This window comes from Ostrea edulis, chromosome 5 (assembly GCF_947568905.1).
Source record: "Ostrea edulis chromosome 5, xbOstEdul1.1, whole genome shotgun sequence".
Classification (NCBI taxonomy): Eukaryota; Metazoa; Mollusca; class Bivalvia; order Ostreida; family Ostreidae; genus Ostrea; species Ostrea edulis.
This window is the reverse complement of record NC_079168.1, coordinates 59,387,006-59,393,046: the sequence shown is the minus strand read 5'-3', so window position 1 is coordinate 59,393,046 and position 6,041 is coordinate 59,387,006. Positions and strand designations below refer to the sequence as shown.

General features: G+C 36.4%; 1 long non-coding RNA gene across 4 annotated transcripts in view; it reads left to right on the top strand.

Moving 5' to 3' along the window:
* Positions 1-2,132: 2,132 nt before the first annotated feature.
* Positions 2,133-6,041, top strand: part of LOC130046651 (uncharacterized) — an 11,604-nt gene continuing 7,695 nt past the window's right edge. Inside the window, exons 1-2 of one of the 4 annotated variants that reach the window (XR_008802931.1) lie at positions 2,133-2,324; positions 3,305-3,414. This is a non-coding gene — a long non-coding RNA (uncharacterized LOC130046651). The remainder of the gene's footprint in view (positions 2,325-3,304; positions 3,415-6,041) is intronic. The other 3 variants (XR_008802929.1, XR_008802928.1, XR_008802930.1) reach the window with 3 other exon arrangements.

Here is a 6,041-nt window from a genome sequence, read left to right as displayed (position 1 = left end):
GCAGATGTCCATTGATGTCTGAGAATAAATATATTAGAAATAGTAATTACTAGATTTTACGATTGTTCATTTTACATCAATACATGGTGGGCTGCAGTGCTTTTTTTACATTGATTTTCATTATTTATATTATTATTGTCTTATTATAATTACCCATAAATGACCCCCAAAACCCGAATTTTAAAAAGGAAAAACAAAATTGCTTCCTTGATAGGTTTACAATTTTTTTAAATAGAAAACGCTTGCTCAAATGATGAAGATGCAAAATAACTGATACTTTTAACCAGAATGGCTTTCCATACTTTTTTTTTTAGCTAACGTCATTTCCCCTTGTGAATTAACATTATTTCTTTATCATTTCATTAATAAATGATAACTTATAGTTTCTTAAATAAATATTGTGTTCATTTACATATCAAATTAAAATTAATTCAGTAAAGAGTCAAACAAACTATTTTGAAACTTTTCCTGATAGTTCCCCCGAGACTGGAAGTTGATGAAAAAAAATATGAGATGCTGATCATTTTAGCAATTGTCTGTATGAGAATTTTCAAAAATTACATTTTTAATACAATACTTATTAATGTTAAGCTGTATAATTGCGATTTTCATTACCGTAGAATGTTGTGTAGATGTTTATTCCGATGACCCTCATAGTTTATTTACTCCACTTTGCGTTTACGGCGTGCCGTAAACACCACAAAATATCGATGGTTTACTAAAATATTTAAGTCTAAATTTGAAATATTTCCCATTGTCCGATTTTGTCCGATTTTTTGTATGTTGTTAGTCGGGCTTATGTTTAATCAATTCCGTTGAGTTTGTTTCTGTTGCAATTACTTTGAGGTGATTTGCTAGATTGACTAGACTATTTATTAATATTTCTTATAAAGGAACACAATTTTCTTAGAAAAGAGTGCTTGTTTGAATTCATTATATTTTTTAAAAGTGATGATATTTTTGAGACGTATTTGTTTTGGTGATAAACATTGTTTTCTTATATCAATCATGACCTTCGTGTTCTAGATGAATGGTCAAAAAAATGGTTGTTACAATTTAATCCCTCTAAAACTAAAGCTGTATTTTTTCATTGAATAAGAACACTGATCCTCCTAAATTATTCTTTCAACATTGTCAGTTGGAGTATGTGCCAGTGCACAGACATCTTGGATTGTTTGTTTCAAGCGATATGGGCTGGTCTCATTATATAAATACAATAACAAGTACGGCTTACAAAAAACTAGTACTTCTTAAAAAACTAAAATTTACATTAGGAAGAGACATTCTTTTTAAAATGTATACTACTTTCATAAGACCAGTTTTAGAATATGCGTCTGTTGTTTGGGATGGATGTACTTCATCCGATAGTGATATGCTAGAAAAAGTCCAATTATGTGCAGCGCGAATTATTACTGGCCTTCCTATACTAGCGTCTAGAGATTCTTTGTATTTGGAAACTGGTTTAGAACCTCTGTCTTTTAGAAGAGCAACCGCTAAACTAGTTACTATGTAGGCTACAAAATTCATAATAATGAGGTTCCGCAGTATCTAAAAGAAACAATACCTAATAAAACAAACAAAAAGTCCACGTACAATCTCCGTAATGGAGACAACTATACAGTACCAAAATGTAGACTTGAACTTTATAAAAAATCATTCGTTCCAGATGCTGTATCAATGTGGAATTCTCTTAGTATTGAATCAAGACAGGCTTCTTCAATTAAACAATTCCGTAAAAGTATTAGCTCTAATAATATCAATAATTCTAAACCACCTGTATACTTTTCATATGGTTCTCGTTTGGTACTGACTAAAACCCGGTCTCGGTCCCGGTCTTCGGTCTCGGTCCCGTGACTAAAACCCGGTCTTCGGTCCCGGTCCCAGATTTTTTTATTCGATAAAAACAGAATACATCAGAATATTTTAGCCCCAATTTCTCCTTAATTTAGATATGACATATCATGCCTGCATTCTGATAGTTGATTGATAATATTATTGTCGTCTTTCGTAAAATAATAGGTTAACGCTATTTGGCACCGCTTGGGCGGCGACCACGAGTTACCTGCCCCTATACAATGAGTTAATTGCCCCTGTATTTCATCTGTTAAGTTGTACTTAAAATAGGCTAACTCTTGCGCAAAAAAAAAGATAGAAAATATCAAATATGGGAAAGCGGGACGATAGACCAAACATATCTACGAAGAGACCGTTGTTGGTGCCGGAAATATCTCTGTCTTTAGTAGTGTCCGCGAGGTATATTAATTTATAAAACATGAGATATTAGTACCATATTGCCCGGGAATCAAAAGATTTTTGCAAGATCGGTAAGTATATTCAATATAGGCTAAACAAGCACAAGGCCAGGGCACGTGGTAAGTCATTCCGCAGTGCAGGAATGACCAAAACTAGCCTACTACGGTACCATTTACAGAAATTACCAAAAAAATGACAAAAATTACCGAGAGAGGAGCTAAAATGACCTCAGTAATACATGACATCTACTATCATATTCACATTAAAAAAATTTGGTCCCTCCATTGACGACTTCAATAATTTTTAATTTCGGTCATATCTTTGGTATTTTCTGTGAACGTTTGTAATTTCGGACATTATATGTAACAATCCTACTATTCATTCCACAACGAAGGCCAGTGGGCCTAGATTTTTAATTTGATACACGTATAAACTTAACACTGCGCAAGTTACGTCACGGAATGCAGTATAGGGGAGGAGAAAATATTTGGCTGGACGAGGAGTCGAACCTAGGATCCCTGCATTACTAGTCAGGTGCTCTAACCACTGAGCTATCCAGGTCGATATCCACGGTCCGTGTAGCCCTAACTACTAAATTCCTCCCTTTAATTTGTCTTTGCCGTCGAAGACACACAACCCAGATTCATTTCACCCCTGGCAGGACAAGAGTGGTCATGGCACCAACTGGTAAAATCTTGCACAGAGGTCCCTAGGTTCAATTCCCGATCCAGCCACAAATTTTCTCCGTGTATGTCTATCTGAGACTGAGTTGGAAAATTACGGTATCTTCATAGTGACAAACTAATGAAAATATTGATCAAATTCGACTGGTCAAGGACTGTTAATATAAATAAATTTGAAACATTGGTCATTGTAATGATTGGGTTCATGTTATACTAAGCTTGTGTTTCAAGACAAGGCTGTCTTTGTTGGTGATGATACTGATGTATATATTTAGAAACAAGTAATGCTTTGATTTTGATTACAGGTGTGGTCTTTAAAAAAATTAATGCATGGCAAGGTTGATAGTGAGACTAATAAATTCTTTCAGCAGAATTCAGCTAGACACAAAAAAAAAGACAATCACTACAGCCTTCCAAGAAGATGGACTGCCTCACAATAGTTTCCTTGAGGACTGTCTTGAAATATCCAGAGTTTAAGGTATGCATTTTGTACACCATGAAAATCAGCTTATAGTTTAGCTGTTATCTAAATTAGAGGGAATTTTCAATAGGGACTGGGTCTTTTCATTTACTGGACCCTTATGTTACAATGACACTGTTCTTCCACCCCTGTTAGATCCACTATAACTTTAAGGAAAATAATTGGATCATCCTGTCCCACCAATATGCACATCTACAAATGAGAACTAGATGCTGTCATGAGACAGTAATACCCGCACGTAAGTGTTTACCTTTAAATGTACTGTCTGTCCAAATGGCAGATCCAGAGGGGAATCCGGGGATTGACACCCCCACCCCCCCCCCCCCCCCCCCCCCCTTTCTGTGGGACATCTTTGTAGTTTTTTGTTTTTTTTAAAATATGATACTGCTAATATTTGTAGGCAATTATTTTTTATGTACAAGTTGAATAAAATATTAACTAGCACTGGGTGATACACGTATATTTATTTTTATCGATTTTCTTTTTTGGATTCCTGGACCCCCCCCCCCGTTTTTTTTATATTGCTGATTCCTATAATGTTTAACTAGCAAAGAAGCCACAGTGTGATTTGGCTACGTCATTGCATCCTCAGTTCCAAAAGGGGATGAAGAAGTTGACTCAGTAATTTGACAACTAGGCCTAACGCTATTAAAACAAAGTACGTACTTAAAGCCAAACCTCGATATACGAAATCTTCAAAACATGACTGAATTCATCGTTTAAACTTACATTTTCACTACATACCGTTTCGACTGTCAACCAGAGAGAGAGAGAGAGAGAGAGAGAGAGAGGGGAGTCAATAACTCGAACTTCTTTCCCATTTCAAAAGAAAGAAATTGTGTTGTCAATAAAACCGACGGGTCTCATATTACTTCGAATTGGGATAGTTTTAAAGGGCAAGTGACTGTAATCGCAAATGAAAGTTCCTAACAGAAACAACACATAAGACATGGGCGAATCCAGAAGGGGGGGGGGGGGGGGGGGGGGGGTCTAGGGCGTCTGGACCCCCCCCCCCCCCCCTTTGGAGAACCAAAAAGTTTAAGAAATATTCAATTTTAACGAGACTTTGAGTCCAAATGATATGAACGGTAGATACTTACATGTATATGTACTACTAATTGCTTCATTCAAATTTATCAACACTATTATAATTATCATTCAACTCTAGGATAAATAAGACAACACACTGATACTATATTTACGATATTTTCGTCAGATGCAAGTATCGCTTTTAAAAAGAATTCTTAAAAAGTACATTTGTATATATGTAACATCAAAAATTTTGTTTAAGAAGTAGACAATTTGAAAGTGAAAAGGAAGTGCCAGGAAACGTCAGAATGCAGGACAGAATGCAGGAGTTGCACCATTTACCCTACAGCTTCTGGGGGCCTAGGCCGCCCCCAACCTACTGGGAGTAACCTCTCTCTCTCTCTCTCTCTCTCTCTCTCTCTCTCTCATTTCTTTGGGATATCAGAAAAAGATAGCGGATAGACGTTGTGAAAAGTATCTAAACGATCAAGTGCTGGACCCCCCCCCCCCCCTTCCACTTCAAAAATTCCTACACCCGCTTCTGTACAAGATATACTTCACAAGAGATAGAATCCGGCAGTAACTCGAAAATCCAGGTTTTCTGCAACTCGTCGTAGTTACTTCAGTGTGTAATTTTTACGACAAGTTTAATTTTTAGTGAATTACATTCTCAAACAAATGTGATAAAAGTTGATGATCAGACATCGTCATATTCCACTTTTCCCCTCTCTAAATATAACTATGATCATTTGACCCAGCTGACGTTTTTGTGAGCAAAATATTTACGAAGGTAATGTGACCAGGGTTAAATACTAGATGATACAAAGAGAAGAAATAATGGAGTTTGAATGATATCAATGATGTTTATTTGTGTTTGAATGCATGATGGTGATCATTGTACATTGATAAAGTGGCTTTTTATAGGATCCGAAACAGTGACATGTGAGAAAGTTGGTTGGCGGGGATTTCTACTTTCACTTTTGAGGATGCAGTAAACGGACGACAGGAGGGGAAGCTGCGCATTTCCTCGTTGGATGATTTGTGTACATGTGTGGACGTGGATGTCATTTCAGTGAGTTCACTTGGATTTGAGAGGCTGAGCAAAGACACAAAGAAATTGTTTCCTGAGTATAGAGTCTGAAACGAGGATATTGCATCATTCCTGATCAGGCAAGTCTGGCTTGTTCATTTATTTTATTTATCATTTCTTTTTTTCTTTTTTTTTGAATTATTTTTTATTCATTTATTGGTTTACAATATTACAGAAGGTGAAATGTACATGTTTAACTATTTCTGTGTATCATGTATGTGTATTTGTTTTAATTTTTAATTTTCTTTGGGGGGGGGGGGGGGGGGGGGCTGTTATCAGTTTGTGTAGAGTGTCAGTTTTGTGTATTACTTAAAGATCAGTACCAGTGTCCTACTGTTGAACATTGGGCAGATATGTAAATTGGCACTTGGTTGGTTTATGCAGTCCTCCTTGACATTGACAGGGCTTTCCCATGGAGACTGTTTTCCAAGTTATGCTAGAGTGTCAGTCATCTATCTGTGTCTCGCAAGTACTTGGTGCAGACAGCTATCATGCTGAATCCCGT